Genomic DNA, 26,335 nt, shown 5'->3' with positions numbered 1-26,335 from the left:
GGGAGTCCCCCTAGTCTGATGCGATTAGGTTGCTGATAATCGGATCAGACTAGATAAAGCACCAATACAATAAATAATAAAGAGAAATGACCGAACCTCGCCCACGAGAGTCGTGGGGTTCTGCGATGAGCCAAGCATTGCTTATGTAGCTTGAGAGGACTTGATACTCCTTCATTGAGAGGAGCGCGAGCCAATCGGTGCGATGCAACGTAATTGTTGCTGCGATCATGCAGACTGGGGCTGCTAAAGAGTGTTACACGACACTGATGTCGATGGAGTGTCGGGCCGGGGTAGCTAAGAACCGTAACCTTGCCATACAGTCCCTGAGACTGTTATCCGACGTGATTGTTGTTGTATCCATGCGCAGATGGGATGTCACCAGTAACCATCTACATAGTATGCATTAATAACCGTCTTGAGGGTCTTTCTTGCTCGGGCTTCACCTAGCTGGATTCCCCCCAGTCTGATGTGGGTAGCGTAGGTAGCCGTGTCAGACTATGTTGTCAAACCAATAAACCGTAAGGTTGTTGACCATAATATAAGTGGAAGAGGTTCTGAGAGTTGGTCGACTAGGTTGCTAGCGAGGGTCACGCAGTGAGACTATTGTCGATAGCCCGACAACAGAATTCTTGAGGGACAGACAGTGAGACTATTGATAGGAAATATGCCGTGAGACTGTTGCCGAGAGCCAGGCAGCAGAGGTGCTAAGGGATAAGCGGTGAGGCCAAATGTATGGGTTGCGCAGCCAGACCGTTTCCGAGAGCCAGGAAACAGAGATGTTGTAGGGTATGCGGCGAGGCTACAGATAAGGTTGCACAGCAAGACCGTTTCCGAGAGCCAGGAAACAGAGATGCTGTGGGGTATGCGGCGAGGCTACAGATAAGGTTGCACAGCAAGACCATTTCCGAGAGCCAGGAAACAGAGATGCTGTGGGGTACACGGCGAGGCTACAGGTAAAGTTGCATAGCAAGACCGTTTCCGAGAGCCAGGAAACAGAGATGTTGTGGGGTATGCGGCGATGCTACAGGTAAGGTTACATAGCAAGACCATTTCCGAGAGCCAGGAAACAGAGATGTTGTGGGATACGCAGCGAGGCTACAGGTAAGGTTGCATAGCAAGACCGTTTCCGAGAGCCAGGAAACAGAGATGTTGTAGGATACGCAGCGAGGCTACAGGTAAGGTTGCATAGCAAGACCGTTTCCGAGAGCCAGGAAACAGAGATGCTGAAAGGTAGTAGGTAGCAGGGCCGTTGTCGGGATGACCTTCTTGCTGGAGAGTAACCTCACTACAACAAGTTGTAATGTGGATAACACTTCATCGATCGTCCGAGCACAAGAGAACCATGATGACTATGAGAGAGGAAGCACCGCATGGTGTTAGTCACGGAATAAGCTTGTGATGCGCGACTTATGGTGCGGGACGATGCGCGACTTATGTTGCGTGACTTAGGAGAATAGCTTGGGCTTAGCAGCCGACGATCATGGAGATGTTACGCGGGAGAGCATCATGTGGAATGGATCGGGCTTGGCTGCTAGTGATCGTAGATACATCACACGGGAGAGCATCGCGTGGAATGGATCGGGCTTGGCTGCCAGCGATCGTAAGTACATCACGCGGGAAAGCATCGCGTGTATTTATATAGGCAAAGGTTGCGAGCCTTTGAGCCTCGTTGGCGGAGCATGCCGTTAATGGAGTCAAGCTGAGAAGTCAGGCGACTCAAGGCAAGGGTGCTGAACCTTGCATGCGGGGTGTGCCGCTATAATGGAGTCGGGCTGAGAAGCCAGGCGACTCAAGGCAAGGGTGTTGAACCTTGCATGCGGAGCGTGCCTCTATAATGAAGTCGGGCTGAGAAGCCAGGCGACTCGAGGCGAGGGTACTGAACCTCGCATGCGGAGCTTGCCGCTATAATGGAGCCGGGCTGAGAAGTCAAGCGACTCAAGGCAAGGGTGTTGAACCTCGCATGCGGAGCTTGCCGCTATAATGAGGTCGGGCTGGGAAGCCGGACAACTCAAGGCGAGGGTATTGAACCTCGCATGAGAAGCCAGACGACTCGAGGCGAGGGTACTGAACCTCGCATGATTGGGCGCAACAATATGCAATCTTCTGTCTAGATATGGTGACCAGTCCGATTTGAAGTGTAATAATGCCTGATGCTTTGCTGCATCACTAGTCGTGGTGGTAATTGGTGCCTCAATGTCTTGGTTGTTTGACTGGAGTTGAGGCTGTTGAGCTGGGTCGCATGGCTGCAGGGGGCCGGGCTACGTGACTGTTGGGATCTAGGCAGTACGACTGCTGTGAGCTTAGCAGCGAGAATAGAGAGGGCCGGCCAACATGAATGGTGAGGGCTAAGTAGCGAGACTGCCTGCAGTTGGTCAACACGGCTGCTGATAGCCGAGCAATGTGGTTGCTGAGGGTTGTTTCGAAATGCTTCACGAGTAGCAGTAGTAGCGAACTACTCTTCTCCCCCCACTATTTTTTTTAGATAATGTCGAGTTGGACCGCAATGTATCTTTTGGATTTTGACTTTGTTGGACCGACTTGCACACGTGATCATTAGCTATTGATTTTTATGGGCCCAATAAGATGAAAAATTGATGTAGGGAAGCCTACATTGCTAAAATAAATTCAAGAGTCCATCTAGAGTATCATAGCCCCTATGTCGTAGGAGGAGCCCAAAATATAATTAGTAGGCCACCAGCGGAGCCTGAACTTGTATAATAGATGCCCAAGTTCTGATTCTTTATTTATTTAATGGAAATGTCGGATGCGTTGGACCAAAGGATCGAATCTTCTGAAAATGGAGTCTGTTTGTCGGGATTGCAGTACACAAACACTGAGTAGCTGCTTGGAAGGAACGCAAAATAAATTAGAATAGGTCCACTTGTCGTAGGAGCCCATAATAAATATTGGCAGTCCATTTCTAATTAGATGAAAGCTCTAGAATAGATTTATTTAAGTGATGATATATGGTCCATTGGCATGGCCTAGACTGCTCTAGCGCGCCAGCCTGGCCTGGCGCGCTCCTTCCATCCCTGCCTGGCATTCCCTTGCCAGCCTTGCCTGACGCTCCCTTGCTAGCCTTGCTGGGGACTCCCTTGCCAGCTCTGCTGGGGACTCTCCTGCCGGCTCGGCCAGGCGCTCCCTCGCCTGGCACTCCCTTGCCATCCTTTCCTGGTGCGCGCCCGCCAGCCCCGCCCGGCGCCTCCGGGCGGCCTAGCCCAGCTCCTTGCTAGCTGGGCCTGAATTGGGCTGGCCCAAGGCCTGACCTAATTCCCCTTGACCTAGTTGTCCCCTATAAATAGAATAGTGCATCCTCCTTGGAGGACTCTCTCCCAAGTGGTTCAGCCGCTACTAGATCCTTCCCCTTGGCTCAGCCGCCACTATACTCCGGCAGGGTGGCTCAGCCGCCACCCGCCGTTATACACCACCACCAACACCAAGATGGTTCTCTCCAGCTATGGAGGACCATCTCAGATCTTCTAGCTGATCTAACTTGACCGTCGGAGTCCGCTCCAGGGGCACAGTCCCTGGGGCGGCTCTAACGACTTTGCACTGTGATGTCAGATCTCCGCCGCAGCAGAAGACCAGAAGGCACGCCGAAGGTCGATGTCGCATCATTAAGCATGGTTTTCTGAATTGGCGATCCAAACTCTTTTTTTTTGTTAATGTTGGGTGAGTCCGGATCACAACACGTATTCTGAGAATTTATTTCATTGGCCGGAATTGCTGCATTCGGGCACTGAGTGGCTTGCGAAAAACATCTCATTTTATTATAATTTGGAGTGAGAACTCCATGTAAATAAGGCCCAAAATGTATTTGTTGCATTCGCTTTAAGGAAATAATGGCCCAAGGTAGAATTGGTAGCCCATGTCAGCCCAAATCATTTTCTTAACTCCCTTTCGTTTTTGCGTGTGAATGTATACGGGTGCCACGGAATGCAGGCCCACTTATTCTTTAATCCACTTTGAGGGTGAAATATCTCCAGCCGCCTTGCTTTCTCGATCTGTAATAAGGGTATGCCAAAGGAGAAACATCGGTGACCAGCGACACTAGAAACTCCCGACGACGAGTTTGATGTCTGAGTCAGGGGTCGGAGCACGGGAAAAAGACTGGCAGTGTACTGTGTGAAGAGCGCAGGGATCAGCAATTGTTGTCACTGTCGGAGTTCAAGGCGGCCGTTGGGGCTAGTTCGGTTGCAGGTGGCGATTGGAAGTCGTCCGGTGGGTTTGATTCCTCATCGGGACTCATAATTTGTAGGTGGAGACTGGAGCGACAGTCGTGAGCCGATGGTACTGTGGTTCCGTGTTGGGATTCGTCGCTGGTAAGGGAAAATCAGAGTGGTGAGTAGATCGGAGCAGCGACTCTGCCAGCGGCGCTGGTTTGCTGGATTGTGGCTTGAAGGCGATCAGGCAGTGGTGGAGTAACGACAGTCGAATGGTGATGGACTGGTTATCGGGGCTGGAGTTGCTATTGCTGGGTGGTGTTGCAGTTCAGGTCCAATGGTGATGATTTGGTTGCAGGTGGCAGCAATGGGTTGTAAATGGAGGTTTGAGAAGCTGAGATAACCCCTTCTTCCTCTTTTTTTTTATATATTGGAGCTTGCCACATGTAGCAACAGATCGGGGCTGTGGTTTTGTCGATCGGAGAAGATGGTCTATCGGAGATCTTGTAATTAACTGTGGTGGTGACCTCTGTTTCTTGTGGTTCTCATCGGGGCTCGTCACATGAGAAAGACTGAAGCGACGATTTTCCTGTGGTGCTACTTTGTAGAACCGTCGGGAGAGGTGATCGTCTAGCGGTGGTGAGTCGGGAGAGGTGGGGGAATGAGATCTCGGCAATGGCTCCCGGTGGGAACGAAGGTTGTTGCCGGTTCCGATGGGGAGATAGATTAAGTGCCATGCGGGTCCCATGTAAATTTGTAGTTGTCTTTTGTGTTCTTGTCATTTTCTGAAGTGTAAGGCTCATATAGGACTTAATTTGACGTTATGCAATAGGGCACCAGCTATCCCTCCCCTTCTTTTTTTTAAATGTAGGCTGAATGATAAAAGCAGAACACGCTTTTCTTTGTATTTTTTTTTATTTCTTTTTGCTGTAAGTTGTGAGCTGTAAACTGTAAAATTGGTAGGATAGTGTGTATCTTTTGAGTTTAATAAAGATAATGAGGTAATATTTGGTAAAGGATACCCATGACTTTTTCCTGCATCGACTATGAAGTGTTGATTTTACAATCACTTTTTTCTTGCAGAACTTCTTTCTACCCTTCTCTCTCTCTCTTTTTTTTTTTACTAAGCAGCAAATTTTAAGAAGGATAGAGTAAATCTTTGAGGTAAAATTATGGCCTGATATGTTTTGAAATGTACAAGTATTACAACTGTGTTTATAACTTAAACATACTTGTACCCACAAGTTATTACTGAAGTGAGGTTTCAGTAAGATAAACTGAAATAGATGGTAAAAACTCATTCTCAGGTAGAAAATAGGTTTGCTGAAGGTTTGAGAAAGTTCATAAATAATTTATTTTTCCCTTTAAGTTTCTAAACAACTCAAGTAAGCTTGTATACAGAAAATCTTCTCTCTTTTTCTTTTTTCTTTCTCTGAAGATTTTGTAAAATGTACAAGCTACATAGTTTTGTGTACAAATAGTTGTTGCAGTAACTAAAAATATACACGAAAACGCACAGCTAGAAAAGGTTTTTCTGATGATTTATGAATACAAGTGGAGTAAAACCCATAAAACTTGTTTTCTTCTTAACTTGCTCAGAAAACCCCCCAAATATAAACAAAAACAGATTTAATAAGTTTTTTTTATATTAATCTTTTTTTACTCTTCAGCTTGCTCAACAGAAAATCTTTTGTTTTCCATCTCTAAGCTTCTAGAGGAAGCACCAGATAAACAACTTGAATGAAGTTGTTCATGATAAATCAGGAACCAAAAATCTACTTTCTTAATAATGAGCAAGCAAAAGAGGTAAACACTTGTAAAATATTGTTTGTTGTTCAACTTGCTGAATGAAATTCGAAAATATAAATAAAGATGGGGAAAAACTCACAAAAACCTCTTTTCTCCCCCACTTACTAAATTATCCATCGAAATATAAACTAAAAATGAATCTGATAGGGTTTTTGTAAGCTTGAAAAATGTTTGAATGAACCAAAAACAAGAGCAAATCTACAGATCTGAGAAGTTTTTTTGCAAACTTTAAACATGTTTGAATGATGATAAATCGTTCAGATCTGGACTAAAAGCGAAATGAACCTACAGATCTGAGCTGAAAAATGAAAACAAAATCTATAGATCTGGACAAAAACACTAAGCATATAAGGGGATCTGAAAAATAGAACACATCAGATCGAGATATATAAGGGGTGGCTAATCAGATCCAAATAGATCTTTAGCAAGAGCCAACGGATCTGAATAAATGGTGCTAAATATGAACAGATCTGAGCAAACCTAAGCTTAAGCACAACAGATCTGAACAGATCTAAGAGAAAAACGAGCTTGGAACCAACTGAGGCTTTTGCTACTTGCTCGAATCCGGGATGGCGCCAAATGATGCGACTTCGACCTCCGTCGATTCTTCTGGTCTTCTGCTGCGACGGAGATCTGGATATCACAGTGCAAAGTCGTTAGAGCCGTCCCAGGGACTGTGCCCCGGGAGCGGGCTCCGACGGTCAAGTTAGATCATCTGGTAGATCTGAGATGGTTCTCTTTAGGTAGAGAGAACCATCTTGGTGCTGGTGGTGGTGTATGGTGGTTGATGGCGGCGGGTGGCGGTTGAGCCACCCGGCCGGAGTATAGGGCGGCGGCTGAGCCAAGAGGAAGGTCCCCCGGGAAAAGTCCCTCTCCATGGAGGAGATACAATTCATTATATAGGGGACAATTAGGTCAAGCCTTGAGCCAGCCCAATTCAGGCCCAACTAGCAAGGAGCTGGGCAAGGCCGCCCGGAGACGCCGGACGGGGCTTGGCGGGCGCGCCCCAGGCAGGGCTGGCGGGCGCACACCAAGAGAGGATGACAAGGGAGTGCTAGACGAGGGAGCGCCTGGTCGAGCCGACAGGAGAATCCCCAGTAGGGCTTGCAAGAGAGCCATGCAGGGCTGACAGGAGCGCACCAGGACAGGCTGGCGCGCTAGAACAGTCTAGGCCATGCCAACGGACCATATATCATCAAGTAGCCTCACTATTTTTTAATTGTTTTTATTTTTTTCTTTATGGTCATATTCGAAGTCATGGTCATATTTTTACATCAGTTTTGCTAACAAATTTGACTACCAATATGACCATAAAGGAAAGAGGAAAACAATATCCATACCACAAATTTCCTTTAATAAAATTTTATAAATCTTTTACCCGTGGTTTCCACGGGTTGTAACCTAGTTTACAATATAAGACAACATTGTCAATATAAAATAAAATAAAATAAAATCATTTATTTTGCCCATACGTTTTCAAAACTTATGTTTAGACACCAAACTAAAGGTTTGTTGGCCTTTTAATTTAGTCTTATTAAAGAACTTAGTTAATAGACTAATACTAATTCATAAGAAGCCTTGATTGTACCTATTTGTACCTTAGTACCTTATGTAGACGGCAATAGCAACAAAATCTTGTCATTGTTAACCTCAAAATGGTTCAAAAACGAGCATAGTTTGCACGATGCTATCAAAGACCAAGTTTGGCCATAAAACAAGAATATAAACAACAATCGATCACAGAGTAATCAACTATGGGAATCGGAAGCTGGCTCTACACAAACAGTACCAAAAATCTAAGGGTCAAAATAGTCCATCCAGGTGGCCATGCTGAGCTTCACGATCGACCAGTTCTTGTTTCCGAGATCATTCGTCGGAACCCCAAATGCTGCGTCGCCCATCCAAACGTGTTCAAGCAGCCATGGGCAATCGTGCAACCAGACACCATGTTAATGCCTGGTCAGAAGGTGTATGTTGTGCCAATTTCGACTGTCAGAAAGCTTCAGAAACTATCGATAAAGAGATCAGGAGCTATAGGTCAAGATGGTCAAAGTTTCAAAAAGCTGAGCAGTGAAGAAGATGAAGATGGAGAAAGTGATACTAGTTGTTGTTCGATGGAAGATGGGGATGCAAGTATTTGTATGAAGTCGTTTAAAAGTGGAGATGAGTCAGAAGAGCGTAAAAGCTGTTTTACTTGTATGTTTGCGAGTGGGAAACAGACATCAGGGTCTACTCCTACTAGGGGTGGTCAAAGAAACAGAAACCAGGGAGAATCGCCTAAGAAACTAATCACAGATCTTGATTATTGGCAACCAAACCTTCATAGTATTGTTGAAGAAAGAAGCATTAATCCAGAGTGATTTTTGTTTATTATATTCTTCTGCATAACTTAAAATACATAATTCAATTTTGGTGTATTCATCTTGTTACGTATGGCGAGATTTATTTACTTTTATAAAATGAAAATCAGAAAAACAGTTCAAAATTTTAAATTAGTTAAGGGTTTTCTCTCAGACAAATGTCTCGATTCGTCTTCACGATGAATGGAATGGATATATCAGACTCGTCATCTATGAAATCATCATCGAGAAAACCCATTTTTTCAAAATAAATAAAAAACCTCAGACATCCAAGGAAGGAGAAAAACAGCATTAGCTCTCAAGCCTGGCGAAGGCGAAAGCTCTTAGGCAGCCACTGCGAATGTCTCTGAGAAACAAGCCTTTGGAATATCATCACAGGTATCAACAATAAAACCAATGAATTTAACGAAAATTCAGTGAAGAGTAAAGTTAATTAATGAACAGAAGATAAAGATCTCATAACAATAGAATTTAGGATCAGACTGACGTGCAAATAAGATTTCGTTCAGCAGAGCACAAAACTGCGCCTATGATAACAAAATTCGATATCCTTTAGCATCATTTCCCAAACATAAAAACCTAATCTTTACTTTTCAGATTTTTCTAAATCCGACGACGGATTTAACCAAAACCGAAAAACGAAAACACAAATTTATCCTACTAATCGATAGCTCATAACAACTCTGACTTTGATTAGGGACAACAAATACCAACAGATTTGGCAATGGAATCCTAATTCACCTTATATCAAAAAACCGCGGCGTTCAGAGAACCGATTAAAGAATAAAGAATGTGCGTGAGTAAAACCTAACTCTGTTGAATTTATAGACAGGTCGATAGGCTACAAGGTTATGTATGGCAATTTACAAAACCACCCCTTGCCAAGTGTTGTTCTAACGATATTTATAAGAGGATGCGGTATGGGCCGAAAACGAGAAGCAACCGGGTGATGTGGCACCCTCAACGGCGTCGTGACGGGGGAACACCGCCCCCTATTCGTTTTTGCTCGTTATGTTGCATGTTGTGGTAACGAGGACAAGATAAAACAATAAAGATGATTGGCTATCTCCTTCATCAACCAATCAAATAATTTTCTCTATTTTCTCTCTCTACCTTTTAACATGATATAACATGTGGAACACCATTTCCCCCTTGGTGTTATGGTGGTGTTATGGATGAGGTGACACCAATTTGGTGTTACATCCAGTTGCCCACACTCAATTCTCTAAGTTTTATTTGCTTTAATTTTTTACATTTTGTTATCAAGATAATAATAATATTTCTAGAATTTTTCTTTACTAGATGGTATTATGAAAAAATATTTACCAACCATTAGTATTTTTTAAAATATTTACCTAACAATTATATTTTATCAAAATATATATAAAAAAAAGATAAATTCATGGTCCATAAAACTAAAAATGTTTCTTTACGTGTTATTCTTTACATGTTATTCTTTACATGTTCACCATTATTTATCACCGTTGCTTTATGTATACAAGTAATATAAAAAAAAATTGTGATTATTTTACATAATAGTAGCAAATTCTGATTATAGACGTTTTATTCTTTCTTATGTAATAAATCTAGTGGTATACGCAAAAAAAAGTATGAGGGGTTGCACAATTTTTTAAGGGTTGCTCTACTAAAAAAACTCATTTTCGTCGACAATTTCCGTCACTAAAGGTTACATCGACATAGTTACATTAAATTTACACTTATTAGAACTTAGTTTGGAGAATTTCCAACAGATTCATGACGGATTTGTGATGGATTTTTGACGGATTTGTGACAAAATTGTGACGAATTTTGACGAATTTACATTAATTTTTTCATTTGATGGTAAAATTTGAGGGGTTGTCTGTGTCACCCCGAGTAACCATGTAGCTCCGAGTAACCATGTAGCTCCGCACCTGAATAAATCCCTTGTATGCTTTCCAATATATTAGAAAGTTTTGTCAATCACTTTCTAAAATCTGTTTTTGGCTTTCTGACACTCATTAAAATAAGGATGCTGGTGGAGAAAAATTATATGTAAATACCTCAAAATCAATATGGAAAACTAGTTTTCAATGAAAAGTAAGGGTATTTCACTTGATTGCAGCAAAACTACTTGTTAACAAAAACTATGACTAATATACTTTAAATAAATAACGCATAAATGATTGCACCTAAAGCTTTTTGCAACTACTAGTTGCATAAATGATTGCACCTTAAGCTTTTTGCAACTTCGTTACCTCTCATTTCATCGTTGTTGTCTGTTCGACCTAGCCATGATGGTTGCCTTTTTGTGCCCTTGATGTCATCCCCTCATGTACTACAGTAAGTTTAATGGGGTTTCTCCGTGTCTTTTAATTGCGTTGGTACTTTATGGTACTTTATATTACTTTTAATTGCCCTTGATGTCATCCCCTCATGTACTACAATGTGTAACAATCAACGACGAGACAATGTAGACTGATATGAAGCTAAAGACGGAGGTCTGACAAGGGAAAATATCGCATGCAGGGAACAAGGCCGCGTGAAGGAATGAAATGAAAATTTTGAGTGAGGTTACTTTTAGGAATCATTTTTTTGTTATTCGTTTAAAAGTTATAGAATACAATCATTACTAAATAATTTGTAAAGTGCCATTAGTTAGTGATTATTTTTTTAAAAACATTGTTCATTAGTTTAAAACTTCATTTTTATATGGATCACGTGAATAGGTTGTAACGTCCGTGTTTCTATGCTAAGCATTAGTATGATGATGTAATAAGTTAGGTCAACAATTGTAACCTACTTTGAAGTAATAAAAAGAAATTATTTGAATATTATGTGAATTATGTGATTTTATATGCATTATATTTATTTATAAGATATAATAAGTTAAGAATAAAAATAAGCGTCAAAAATAAAATAATAGATAAACCCAATATCTATGAAGAAAGTTGTAGTGGTCGTGACAAGGATTCCGGAGATATAAAAAACGCCGAAATTCGACTTATAACGAAGAAGTCATAACCCGTCGAAGTTTCGCGACAAAACCGGCACGACGTTGTGTGACGTAAAAAATGAGTTTACGATAAAGTACTTTTTAGCCTTAGCGATCTAAACAAAAGTCGTAGTATACGCTAAACCGAGAGCGTGCATAAAAAAAACGTCCAAATCTGACCTCGTATGAGGAAGTTATGATTTTTCTAAGATTTGGCATAGTAGTGTGCAGCCCGAAATTCGAATTTTAGATCGACCAATTTTTAGCCGACACAACCTAAACGAGAATCAAATATCTCGTTAATAGGAGCTCAACGATAAAAAAGACAGACGAAAACGGACGTCGGATGACAAACTTATGAATGTTTAACGGACTTTACCTGTCCAGGCCTGTTAAAATATAACTTTTAAAAATAAAGTCAAATTAGCTGACGGATTATAAACAAAAGTTGTAGAGTACGTCTCCACCTATACGTGGATATAAAGAACGTTGAAAATGGAACTCATATGCGAAAGTTACGGAATTTAGAAGTTGGAAGAGGTTGTTGCAAGGGTACATGTGTACGCCCCGCGTACACAAAAGGAACGCCCTGCGGTATCGTAATCTTGGCCCAGAAACGTCCACGTCGCCCCATCCGAACTTCGCCATCTGTCCCTTTGTACGCAGAGCGTAGCCCTGGTAGGCGCAGCGTGCCTGGAACGCCAAACGTTCCTCCGAGGAACGCCCTGCGTACCGAGGATCAGCCTCCTATAAATACCATGCGAGGGCTGCCACTTTTCTTCACACCATAACCCTTCTCTCTCTCTCTCTAACTTCTCTCTAAACCTCCCCAACCTCTAGTACTTCCCAAGTGCTAAGAGACAAGTCCCGGAGCGCTAGAAGGCTCCGAGAAAAAGAGCTTTTCGGCTCGGAAGTTCTGCCCCCCTCAGAGCCCGGTAAGTGAGTTATGCTTACCCTACTTTAAGTATATAGCTTATGTTAAGTTTATTATCGTTATTATGAACTTATAAACAATATATATATATATATATATATATATATATATATATATATATATATAATAAAATATAATATATAAAGCGTTATTATAATATATTTTTAACTACTTGCGGTACGGGGAATCTGGTTTTGAAGAACCGCATAGGGTTGTTGGATTTCAGAAATGCTATAATGCCAAAAATGGTCCTGCCCTCCGATGTTTCATATCTGGACCCTTTCTGTACATAGTGGTTGAAAAGTATTGTTTAACACTTATAAAACAATATTGTTCGTAAATAGTCGCAATAAATATTAGACTAAAATCTAGTGGTAATAATACTAGGTTTCGTCAAAGGGAAATAGAATTGTTAGAAGCGAAGCACTGTCCGAGTTGGGAATCATCACTTTAAAAAGTGAGTGCATAGTTACTTTCAACTTACACATAGATATGAATTATTTAATATAAATTACGTGTTATGTGTGCATATTATCTGTGTTCTTGATATCTATGTCGGATGAACAAAATATACATGTTTTATTTGATTTAAACTGTATATGTACTTTATAACTATAATTATGATGGGTAAAGATGGGTAGATGAAATAGATGATGAGAGATGAATTAAAATGATGAGAGGCTTCGATGTTTAAGCTGACTTAGTCATCTAGAGGAGTATAGATGACGACCACAGACTATTCTAGACAGTCTAGTGGAACGCTGGCAGGCTCGCAACATGTAGGTGTTTGTGAACGATGTGTTGACCGGTGTACTCTATCCCCCCCCCCCCCCCCATGGTTGCCTTGCTGACATATATTGTTGAGGAATCCCCTAAGCATTATTGTCATCCCGATGATGATCCTTAGGCTAGGTCCCTTAATTTAAATGCTTTAGGGATTGAAAGTGAGGATAACATGAACAAGTATCGGGTTGATTGATGTGATGAAATTAATAAACATAATTATTGTGGGTTGAAAACCCTATGTGCTCATCAGACTCCTAAGCCTGACCCACTCAGTTTCTTGTATACAGGTAGTGGCACAAGAGCATAGATGCGATGATCTGATGAGGAATTATGGATTATAGGCCAGTAGAAATAAATAGATGTTGTAAGGCCTATGTTGTTTCTATTTATGCTTTTGATCTGTATTGATAATGACATCCCGATGTTTTTAATATAATGAAAATACATTTATTCGGAAATGCTTTGATAAATTCTTTATCATATTTTTGGGAACAAATTCCGCAACATATTTCTTTAAAAGGATACTCTGATTTTCAGATAAAGCATAAACAAATCGGTCTTTTCTGGCCGTGAATTTAGGGATGTCACAGTTGGTATTAGAGCTTTAGTTTAAGCGAACTAGGAATTTGTAGGATTTCTAGACTTAAACTTAGAATGCTAAGAGATGATTGTGAGATGAGTGTCTACTATATGTGCTAAATGATTTATGTTATAGCTATAAAGATGCCTTATATGCTATTATTTGATCGGATCTATGGTCTATTGCTGACCGGATCTGGAAACTTTATATGTTCAGAATTCTAAACGTATAATTACAGTATTAGAACTATCATGTAACTTTTCAGAGTGACAAGGAGGATTAAACGTCAATCGTAGACAAATATCTAAATTTGCCTACTTTGGTGTATAGATCGACATGGTGAGAACTTGAAGCAGAAACGCTAATGGAAATGCTAATCAACGGCCTGTGATTGAGCGTGCACCGGAAGTAGCAGCTGCACCCAAGCCAATCACTATGACAGTAGTACAAGCAATGATTCAAATGATGTTGGATCGCCAGATGGAAGAGACAAGGTATGTACTTCAACAGAATAGGGATGAACCTATTGTGCCTGTTGAACAGCCTGAACTGAATGAGGGTCAGTCGGAAGAAGGAAACTACAGCAGAACCGTTGGCCAAGTTAAACCTCCAGTGGTTGGAAGGAATAACCAAGACGGATGGATTGACAGGGATGTGCGTATGTATAAGAACTTCTTGGGTGCTAAACCACCGAGTCTTTCCAGAAGCCCAAAACTAGTAGAGATTATGGACTGGATCTCCGAAATGGAGATGGTATTTGAAAGCTGCAACTGTAGCGACAAACATAAGATCGTCTTTGCAGTCATACAACTGAAGACCGGGGTTTTGACTTGGTGGAAGTTGTTGGAAGATACGATGCCACGAGGAGAAGCCATGAGGATCTCTTAGGAAGCCTTCATGGAGCAGTTGAGAATGCAATACTGCTCGGAGGTAGATCTGATAGATCTGAACAACGAGTTTCAGAACCTAAAGAAAGGGAAAATAAGCATTGATGTCACACCCCCGAACCAGACGGCGGAAACGTTCGGGGGCTTGCGCGTGACTTCATCTTGTAATATCATCACAATTGTATATAATTGAAACAAGACAACCCATCATCATACATATCAAATTACAACCAACATTGTTTACATCAAGTGCAGTATCATAGATTACATGTCCAATATATTTAATGTATGATGATAACAAAATATAACAAATTCCACATTTCCTGCTGACCTTTCCGCTTAACGATTCCCTGAGAATACAAGTTATTTTGAAAACGTCAACATATATAATGTTGGTGAGTTCATAAGCATATTTGAATGAAAAGTTTTGAATTATTTGTAAAACACCAGAAAATCCGATATTTTCTAAAATAAAATGGTTTGAACGTGATGTATCGAAATCAAGTATTTATGCATGTGTGCTTTCTGTATTTGGAATGGATAAAATTGTAATCAATAGAAAAACCCTGCATTTTCTGTAGCCAGTAAAAGATATTGGTTAACTGTGTATTACCCCAAAAAATCCTATATTTTCTGTTTATAAAAGTGTTGTGGTCTCAACCCTAAGACCGAATAACAGTGTATGTATGTTTTTGTATCCACAAGATTTTATAGGTGTTCCATAAAATTATGTTGGAGAGAATTTCTAAGTGAGCCGTTTTAACCATACTTGATTATGACGAATTTGCCTGTCGTGGCGTTCTTAGGCGCCGGTTTGATTTACTGTAAGGTTTGTCACCATAGACTGACCTAGTCTAACTGTAGCGAACAGCTCAGGTGTGGGATGTCACCCTGTATAGATCTATACACAAACTCTCGCTCTCCCTCCAAGAGACTCTGGTTATAACTACAGGCTACGATCATACACTCTAGAGGTGTCAACCGACATGTCTCACTAGCAACCTTGACTGAGTTTACGCGATTATTGTATTATGTTGTATAATTTTTGCTTGTATATTCTATGTTTTAAAAAAAAGAAATATCCAACGAGTATGTAAATGAATGTACGAGGCCCAAAGGACATGTAGTAAGACCACTATGGCCCAGTAAACATGGAATGCATAGTTTAGGCCCAATAAGTATGTATATGGGCCACTAAGGCCCAATATACATGTAATGTATTATTCAAGCCCAATAAGCATGTAAATTGACCACTAGAGCCCATTAACATGGATTATATAAGTTAGGCCCAAAAACATGAAAATTTACACCTTTAGTCCATTTGTATGTAAGTTGACATTTTTGGCCCAAATAACCATAAATTGATATATTCGACCCATTAATATAAAATTTACATTTTCAGCCCCTTTTTAAATAAAATGACATTTTCGGCCCAAGTTTTGTAAAAATAATATTTTCGGCCCAAATATATATATATATAAATTGCCATTTTAGGCCCCTTTAATGTCATGAATATCATAAAGACCTACTTTTAAAATAAAAATGATTCTTTTGACCCTTGTAAAAACTGTAAATGCCAAGAAAGTCTCATTTTTTTGTTTATTTCTCAAAAATGGCCCTTTTTCAAGATTTTGTTTAGTTTCTTTTGAATCTTCACATGTTTAACACATTTATCTTTATAGTAAGTTGTGTGAAGTGTTTTAGTTTACAAATATCACAACTTTTTTTAGAATTTTCGAGATCTATAGAGTTTCATCTCATAATCACAACTTAAGTCAAGTAAAACACACATATCATGCATAAATACATAGATCTACCACATATGCAACTTGTATTCTCCCCCAAAACATGTTAAAACCGAAAACAAGGGGTATGAACTCACTTTGCTTTGAAGTTCTCGGTTTGATGAAGAGATGGAAAGAGATGATGTGATTCTCAGCCCTAGCAAGCTCCTTGAGATGATTTTTGAACTCAGATGGTCCTAGTGAAGTATGATCCACGGTTTGGAGCAAATGAGTAACAAGTTTTAACAAAATTATGAAGTTAAACTTGCTTGAGTAAGAGTAGATTACAAGTTGTGGATGAGGACTTGATGCAAACTTCTTAAAAGCACCCTCCAATGGTCACAAAATTTTGAGGAGTAGAGAGGAGTTCTTGAGAGAGTCTTAAGAGTGTTTGAAAGGAAATGGAAGGTGGTGGGAGGGTGTGTTTGGCCGTAAGTAGAGAGAGGGGGGAAGAGATTAGGAATTTTGCATGAAGGATAATAGACTTCCTTGAAGTATGTGATTATCTAGATACATGCTAGATAATTATGTGTTGTCAATGTTTAATCAAACCTTCTTCCATTTCTTTATTTTTTTTTTATTGTTTGGGTCGAGAATTGGGCTAGGGAGAAGGGATTGAAGAAATTTGGGCCTTCTCTTGACTTGTTCGGATCTATGAAGCCCTATTAAAATATTTTTCGGCCCATTGGGACCTTATTAAGGTTCTCGGCCCAATGAAGCCCAATTAAAAGAGTTTACGGCCCATTTGGTCAAATGAAATAATTTATGGCCCAACAAGGCCCATTAGAGATAAGATGCATTGTTCTAGGTTTACATGGCCCAAAATGCTAAAATCTTATGAATGTGGGTCCAATTAGAGCCCAATTAGGGTTCCTAGGCCCAAGATAGTCAAGTTGAAGGTTTATTGGTCGATTAGGCCCAATAAGAGAATCCTAAAGAATAATAAACTTGAACCGGGATTTTTAGGGTTTTCAACACATAATTGACTATAGGAGAGGTATTGTATAAGATTTTGGGCTTTACTGAAGAATGTTGATTAAGTTTGTTGTCATTGAACGAGCATAGTGTATAACATTAAATTAGGGTTACAAGTATCACAGTTGAGGATGTTTACATGAGATTAGAATTTTCTAGCTAAAATGCTAGTTGTGACAATTGATGACTATTCCACTGCATTCACCGAGAGGATGAAGTTATTTCCCTACTTGGTGCATACTGAACTCGCCAAGATAGAGAAGTTTGCTAACGAATTGCCATCGGACTTTGGCCCAACGGTCAAAATGCAACTACCTTGAAAATAGTTGTTCGAGCAGCTAAGAATGTTGAGGCCCGGTTAAGGGAAAAGGGTATGGAGAGAGCTGGGGTAGGTGAGAAAAGGAAGTTTGATGGATCTTCAAGGTCCAACAAGAAGAGCAATTTCTCGAAGTCTGATTAAAGGATATTTGGAGGAGGAGGAGGAGGTTAAGCGAAGTGGTGCGGGAAGTTCAAAAAGAAGCACTTTGGGAAATATGGCGAGGAGGTGACATGTTTTAAGTGTGGAAAGGCTAGGCACTATGCCAATGAGTGCACATTCAACAAGAAGGTCTGTTATGGTTGCAATGAAGAAGGGCAGATTTTGAGGGACTGCCCGAAGAAGAAGGAGGCGGCAAGACCTAATGTTCCACCAAGGCCGAAGCCGAGAGCTTTCCAGATGACCCTGAAAGCCACAAAGGATGCAACAGATGTCGCTTTAGGTACCTTTCTCGTAAATGGATTGCCTACCAATATATTGTTTGATTCGGGAGCAAACTACTCCTTTTTATCACACACATTTGGTTGAAGACTAGCATTGTCTGTAGATAAACTTGATAATGCTCTAATTGTAGAAGTTGCCAGTGGAAAATTCATAACTATTAGCGATTTCATTAAAAACATCGCCATCGACTTGAATGGGAATAAATTCCACGAGGAGTTGTTGCCCATTGAGTTGAACGGTTTCGACATCGTGCTAGGAATGGATTGGCTTAGTGCAAACGATGTCGAGATACTATGCAGGAAGAAGTTGGTGAGAGTAAACCCACATGGAAAAGAGTCATTTATGGTGTACGGGGACAAACGTAGAGTAAATTATGGAATCATTTCCGTGATGAAAACCAGAAAATGTCTGTCCAAAGGATGCACATCATACTTGGCATTTGTGATTGATGAAAAGAAGGAGAAGAAGGAGATACAAATAATACCAGTGATGTGTGACTATCCGGAAGTCTTTACTGAAGATCTTCCTAGATTGCCCCCTGATAGACAAGTGGAGTTTCGAATCGACTTGTTGCCAGGATCGACACCAACAGAAAAAGCACCATACCAGTTAGCACCGACAGAGATGAAGGAGCTTATGATGCAACTTTAGGAGTTGTTGGACAACAGTTTCATTAGACCTAGTTCATCACCCTGGGGAGCTCCGGTGTTATTCGTGAAGAAGAAAGATGGTAGCATGAGGATGTGCATAGACTATAGACAACTGGACAAGGAAACGATGAAGAACAAGTATCCATTGCCAATGATTGATGACCTATTCGATCAGCTTCAAGGTTCGAGCTATATCTCAAAGATCGATCTCAGGTCAGGATATCATCAGCTGAAGGTGAGAGAACAAGATATTGAGAAGACCACATTCAAAACGAGATACAGACACAATGAGTTCTTGATTATGTCATTTAGACTAACCAATGCTCCAGCAACATTTATGGATTTGATGAACATGGTTTGTAAACCATTCCTCGATAAATTTGTGATAGTGTTCATAGATGATATTTTGATTTACTCAAAGAGCCAGCAGGAGCATGGCAAGCACTTGCGATAAGTGTTAGAAGTTTTAAAGAAGAAGAAGCTATATGAAAAGTTCTCTAAATGTGATTTCTGGATTCGAGAAGTCCAATTCTTGGGTCATGTGGTTAAAAAAGAGGGAATATTGGTTGACCCAACAAAGATTTAAGTTGTGATGAAATGGGAACGACCAAAAAGTCCCACTGAGATTCAAAGTTTTCTGAGATTAGCAGGATACTACCGAAGATTTATCCAATGTCTTTCTTCGATAGCTACTCCATTAACAGCTTTGGCCCATAAAGGAGCTACATATACATGGAGTGAGAAACATGAAGAATCATTTGAGAAACTAAAGAAGAAGTTGTGTGAAGCACCGATTCTTTCTTTACCTGACGGAGTTGAAGACTTCACATTCTATAGCGATGCATCTGGAGTTGGTTTAGGTTGTATCCTGACCCAGAGAGATAAGGTGATAGCATATGCATCTCTACAATTGAAAGAGCATGAAAAGAACTACCCTACTCATGATCTGGAGTTGGCCGCAGTAGTATTCACATTAAAGATATGGAGGCATTATCTTTACGGCACGAAGTGCAAAATTTTCACTGATCATAAGAGTCTCCAGTATCTCTTTAATAAGAAGGAATTGAATATGAGACAACGACGCTGGCTAGAGTTACTCAAAGATTACGACTGTGTGATACTTTACCACCCTGGTAAAGCAAATATCGTAGCTGATGCTCTAAGTCGAAAGGTAAATCTGGAAAGAAAAAGGCCAAGAGTGTTAAGAATTGAAGTTGTATCAACGATTGTGGAAAGCATCAAGAAAGCTCAGGAAGAATCTTTGGAGAAAAATGACCGAAAGGAAGAACGTTTAGGCAAAATGTTGGTGTTCGGAACAAACAATCAAGGATTGAAGGTATTCCAAGATAGGATTTGGGTACCTAAGACGGGAGGAATAAGGGATCTTCTGATGGAAGAAGCTCACAATACCATGTACTCGATTCATCCCGACAACACTAAGATGTATAGGGATATGAAACCCTACTACTGGTGGCCGACGATGAAGCTCGATGTTGCAAAGTATGTGGCAGATTGTGTAACATGTACGAGAGTTAAAGCACAACATCAGAAACCGTATGGGAGTTTATAACCTTTACCTGTACCCATGGGTAAATGGGAAGACATCACCATGGATTTTGTGACTAAACTGCCCAGGACAAAGAGCGGTCACGACATTATTTGGGTAGTCGTGGACCGATTCCCAAAGAGTGCACACTTCTTAGCATCCAATGAGAGATGGTCTATGGATAAGCTTGCAAATGCTTACGTGAATGAGGTAGTAAAACTTCACGGTGTTCCTTTAACAATTGTATCAGATCGTGATAGTCGTTTCACATCAAGATTTTGGAGGAGTCTACAAGAGGAAATGGGTATGAAATTGTGTTTAAGTAAAACCTACCATCCGCAGACTGATGGTCAGAGCGAAAGAACAATTAAAACACTGGAAGATATGCTAAGAGCATGTACCCTAGAATTCCTAGGTAACTGGTATAAGCACTTACCCCTGGTAGAGTTTTCCTATAACAATAGTTACCATTCGAGCATCAAGATGACACCTTATCAAGCTTTGTACTGTCAGAAGTGTCGTACGTCGTCTTGTTGGCTTGAGGCCGGAGAAAAGTAGTTTATGGGCCCCGAGATAATCCATCAGACTGCTGAAAAGTTAAAAGTGATTAGAGAAAGAATGTTAGCAGCTCAAGATCGCCAAAAGAGTTATGCCGACAAAAAGCGACGACCAATGACATTTGAAGTTGGAGATTCGGTATTGCTCAAAGTCTCACCGTGGAAGGGACTTATAAGATTTAGAAAAAGAGGAAAGTTGAGTCCAAGTTTTACTGGACCATTCAAAGTTCTTCAGAGGATTGGGAACCAAGCTTACAAGCTGGAATTGCCGGAAGAACTAGATGGTATTCATAGGCCCTTTCATGTGTGTTATTTGAGGAAGTTCACGGGAGAAGTTCCCGATATTATTCCACTTACGGAGTTAAGGATGGATGAAAATAAGAGGCTAATCAAAGAGCCTGAGGCGATTGTTAACCGTAAGACAAAGAAGTTGCGACGCAAGATGGTCGACTTGGTGCTTGTGCAATGGAAACATACGAATGGGCCAAACCTCACCAGGGAAACAGAGAGTGGCATGATGAGTCGCTATCCACATCTGTTTGATGATGCATGATTCCGGGACAGAATCATTCTAAGGAGGAGAGAATTGTAACGCCCGTGTTTCTAGGCTATGCATTAGTATGATGATGTAGTAAGTTAGGGTCAACAATTGTAACGCCCGTGTTTCTATGAACAAAGTTGTAGTGGTCGTGACAAGGATTCCAGAGATATAAAAAACGTCGAAATCCGACTTATAACGAAGAAGTTATAATCTGTCGAAGTTTCGCTACAAAACCGACACGACGTTGTGTGACGTAAAAAGTGAGTTTACGATAAAGTAGTTTTTAGCCTTAGCAATCTAAACGAAAGTCGTAGTATACGCTAAACCAAGAGCATGCATAAAAAGAACGTCCAAATCTGACTTCATATGAGGAGGTTATGATTTTTCGGCATAGCAAAATGCATCCCGAAATTCGAATTTTAGATCGACCGATTTTTAGCCGACACAACCTAAACGAGAATCGAAGATCTCGTTAATAGGAGCTCAACGATAAAAAGACAGACGGAAACGGACATCGGATGACAAAGTTATGAATGTTTAACGGACTTTAACTGTCCAGGCCTGTTAAAATATAACTTTAAAAAATAAATTCAAAATTAGCTGATGGATTCTAAACAAAAGTTGTAGAGTACGTCTCCACCTACGCGCGAATATAAATAACGTCGAAAACGGAGCTCGTATGTGAAAGTTACGGAATTTAGAAGTTGGAAGAGGCTGTTGCAAGGGTACTTGTGTACGCCCTGCGGTCTCGCAATCTTGGCCCAGAAACATCCACATCGCCCCATCCGAACTTCGCCATCTATCCCTTCGTATGCAGAGCGTAGTCCTTGTACGCGCAACGTACCTGGAACGCGCAGCGTCCCTCCGAGGAACACCCTGCGTACCGAGGATCAACCTCCTATAAATACCATGCGAGGGCTGCCATTTTTCTTCACACCATAACCCTTCTCTCTCTCTCTCTAACTTCTCTATAAACCTCCCCAAGCCTCTAGTACTTCCCAAGTGCTAAGAGGCGAGTCCCAGAGCGCCAGAAGGCTCCGAGAAAAAGAGCTTTTCGGCTCGGAAGTTCTGCCCCCCGCAGAGCCCGGTTCCTAGCCAAACCTCCCGGTAAGTGAGTTATGCTTACCCTACTTTAAGTATAGCTTATGTTTTAGTTTATTATCGTTATTATGAACTTATAAACAATATCTATCTATATATATATATATATATTATATATATATATATATATATAATATACAAAGTGCTATTATAATATCTTTTAACTATTCGCGGTACGGGAAATCCGGTTTTGAAGGACCACAGATGTCATACCCCTAAACCGGAACGGCGGAAACGTTTGGGGGTGGATGACGTCATGCGTAGTATCACAACAATTGTATCATAGAAATCATAGTAAACACAACCATTACATTGAATACATATATGAAAAAGGTTTACATCTGTTTAATTCTTGTTTTTATACATCAAAAGTATAAGAAAAATAGAAAGACGTGACTCTACGCTCCGTCTTCTCAAAACTCCAGGAGGTACCTGTCTACTGATTCCCTGAGAATACAAGCAGTTTTGAAAGAGTATCAGCATAAAGCTGGTGAGTTCATAAGCGATGTTTTTGTAATGAAAACCTGTTGATAAATCTGTGAAAATGTTCATATGACTCCAAGAAAATCCAATATTTTCTTTAGTGAGAGTGAAATAATATCAGTTCCATCTATAACCACTTACTTCATGCTAGCCACGCATAAACCAATATTGAACATACAGTTGACTATGTGGATCTGCCCTAAATCCACAACCAAACAAGGAACAGGAAATGAGGCGGAAACCACACATTCCACAGTCTATCGAATATGTTCCATACGTAACCCTGATGCCTAAACTAAGGAATTATAGAATTAACTATAAATGTTTATTACTGTATTCTGTTGTAGTATAGAAAAACATTAGTTTATATTCTAGCTACTATCAACCGTAGTATGCGTGTATTCTTATACAAAAACCTTTGTATAGTATGTTCTATATGAAAACCCTGGCTATCACTAGTATGAATAAAAATGTTCTGTTTGAAACCTTGGTTATTACTACGTAAATATATCGTTGTTATCTACATGGTGAGTTTTATGACCATACTAAACGGATATGGCGCGAATCGGGCACCAGTATCCTTTATGACTTTGTCACCCGTAGACTTGCCGGTCCTACTGTATCTAGCAGCAAGGTGCGGGATTGTCAGTCCCGTATAGATCTATACACAAACTCACGCTATCCCTCGAGGAGACTCTGGTTCATAAGGGTAGTCCTCCACTTAGTTATGTTTGTAAGTACCCAAGGATGTGTCTCCCACTAGATTAACGACTTTACAAGTAATAATACGTGAAACATAATGTTCTTTTGTTCTTGAATTCGATGTATATCTTGTAGAGTAAAAATAATTATGCTTAAATAATTATTAAATGTTGTACTTTGTAGTGATGTATATCATAAACTAAATATGTCATAGTTTATATGTTTACCCATGAATGTAATCTGAATTGGTGAAAGTTGTGTATTGAATTCCCCAAACTATACCCATTATAGTTTACTTGAAATGTTACGTACTTTGTTTGTAAATTGTTCTGAAAACTATGAAATTGTATTTCCAAAATGAAAGTGTCCCTTATGCTCAACATAGTACAAAAGGGATAAAATATCTAAATATTTTATTAAAGTTTGACTGTATTAACTTCATAAGTTTAAAACTGGATAAAATCATTTGTGTTTGGCTTGTCTTCGACCCCTGAAAACATTAAAAATCGTAAAAGCGTAGGGGTATGAACTCACCTGAAGTGAGTGGTTTGAATGAAAGATCGATATGGGATGCTGAGTGTCAAGTGAAGTCTCGAACACAAACGGATCCTATTTAGCATGTAATAACACATATATGTATCAAATTAGGGTATATCACAACTAGTTATGATAGGAAACCACCCTAGGAACTTGGAAACACTTGAAACTAAATGTTAAAATCATATGTGATTGAATGAGGGAGGTTTACGGCCACACAAAGGTGTGTACAGCCATGGGTGTACGGCCCATGAGTGTACGGCCATACACTCATGAAGAAGTATGTATTTGAGGTGTTTTTAAGGTCCTAACTAGCATAGGAAGCAGTTACTCACGATTTGGAAGCTTGAAGAGGGTTTACAGCCACCAAGAACTAGTGTGTGTTCTTGGTGTTCTTGGTGAAAGATGAAGATCTAGCCAATGATGAAATTAATGAGATGAAAACATGGATTCACCACTAGATAAAGTAATATAGCAACAAATCAAGGTGGGAAACACTTACATCTTTGAAGATCTTGGTGAGAAATGTGATGATAGTTGAGAGAAAACCCGAAATCTTGGCTTGGCAGTGTGTAATGTGTTGAAAAATGGCTAAGTACCACTTATATAGGTGAGAGTGTACGGCCATGAGGGGGTGTACGACCGTACACCCATGTGTACCGCCGTACACTCCTCCTGAAGGAGTGTTTGGCCCGAAATGCAACTTTATGACTTTGGTAACACATCCGTAAACCTCAACCTTGATTTTACTAAGCTTAGGACACTCAAACAGACCCTAAACAATGCTAAAAGATAGCAGAAACGACTCTGACTTTGATTGAATTGAATGGCTTATACAAAAGAGAAATTTCAAGTTGTCACATCATCCCCCCGTTAGAGGGAATTTCGTCCCGAAATTCAAACATAGAATACAAATCATGGGCTCGGGAAGAGATGGGGGTACTTCTGTTTCATTGAATCCTTGCGCTCCCAAGTGAATTCAGGTCCTCGCTTGGCATTCCAGCGAACCTTCACTATCGGGATACGGCTTTGTTTCTTTCGTTTGACTTCCCGGTCCATGATTTCTACGGGTTCTTCCACGAAGTGTAAACTCTCGTCTAGTTCGATCTCATCGAGGGGTATCACAAGTGTCTCATCAGACAGACACTTCTTCAGGTTCGAGACGTGAAAGACAGGATGAATGTTACTAAGTTCTCAGGGTAAATGAAGTTTGTATTCTACGGGACCGATCCTAGCGAGGATCTCGAATGGTCCAATGTATCTCAGATTCAGCTTTCCACGCTTTCCGAAGCGTATCGTGCCTTTCCAGGGTGAGACCTTCAAAAGAACACGGTCACCAACCTGGAACTCCAAGGGTTTTCGTCTCTTATCGGCGTAGCTCTTTTGTCTATCTCTTGAAGCTTTCAATCGTTCCCGGATTTGTATGATCTTTTCGGTAGTCTCTCGGATGATTTATGGGCCTGTGAGAGTGCTGTCGGGGACTTGACCCTTGACTAGCTGCGTGTCGCCCACCTCAGTCCAACACAGAGGGGATCTACACTTACGGCCGTAGAGGGCTTCGAACGGCGCAACCTTGATGCTGGTATGGTAGCTATTGTTGTAGGAAAATTCGACCAAGGGCAAATGAGTATCCCACGACATGTCGAAGTCGATGACGCAGGCTCTCAACATATCTTCCAATGTTTGAATGGTTCTCTCACTATGCCCATCTGTCTGTGGATGGTAAGCTGTGCTCATATCCAACTTAGTCCCAAGAGCCTTCTGTAGTGACTGCTAAAATCTCGAGGTATCTGTCTGTGGATGGTAAGCTGCTCGGACGAATGAATTGCTTGTCCAGCAGTTCCTGCAGCTGTGATGACAGCTCCTACATCTCTGGTGGTGCCAACCGGTACGGTGCCTTGGTGATAGGGGCGGCACCTGGCACTAGGTTGATCCTAAACTCGACATGCCTCTCCAGAGGCACTCCGGGTAACTCCTCCGGAAACACGTCAACGAACTCCCTGACTACTGGAACCTCTGAAACTAAAATCTGATCCCTGACCCACGTATCAACCACATACGCTAGATAACCCACACACCCATGCTGAATGTACTTCCGAGCCCTGGCAGCTGAACAAAACCCTGATCCCAATCTGGTGCCCTCGCCGTAGACAATCAGTTCTCCCCCACTTGGGGTTCGAACTACCACTCGCTGACCCTCGCAGTC

At 40.9% G+C, this 26,335-nt stretch overlaps 3 non-coding genes across 3 annotated transcripts; all 3 read right to left on the bottom strand.

Moving 5' to 3' along the window:
* Window positions 1-8,477: 8,477 nt before the first annotated feature.
* On the bottom strand, window positions 8,478-8,562 carry LOC145135153 (small nucleolar RNA SNOR75). Its single transcript, XR_013719631.1, has one exon. It is a non-coding gene; the product is annotated as a small nucleolar RNA SNOR75 (small nucleolar RNA).
* Window positions 8,563-8,589: 27 nt separating this feature from the next.
* Window positions 8,590-8,713, bottom strand: LOC145135174 (small nucleolar RNA SNORD14). The gene has a single exon (XR_013719640.1). It is a non-coding gene; the product is annotated as a small nucleolar RNA SNORD14 (small nucleolar RNA).
* An 89-nt stretch (window positions 8,714-8,802) lies between these two features.
* LOC145135132 (small nucleolar RNA Z122) lies at window positions 8,803-8,902 on the bottom strand. The gene has a single exon (XR_013719611.1). It is a non-coding gene; the product is annotated as a small nucleolar RNA Z122 (small nucleolar RNA).
* Window positions 8,903-26,335: the final 17,433 nt, after the last annotated feature.

Source organism: Lactuca virosa, chromosome 8, assembly GCF_052849685.1.
Source record: "Lactuca virosa cultivar CGN04683 chromosome 8, Lactuca_virosa_CGN04683_v6, whole genome shotgun sequence".
NCBI classification, from domain to species: domain Eukaryota; kingdom Viridiplantae; phylum Streptophyta; class Magnoliopsida; order Asterales; family Asteraceae; genus Lactuca; species Lactuca virosa.
Note: the sequence above shows the minus strand (reverse complement) of the source record. Positions and strands in the feature narration are given on the sequence as shown.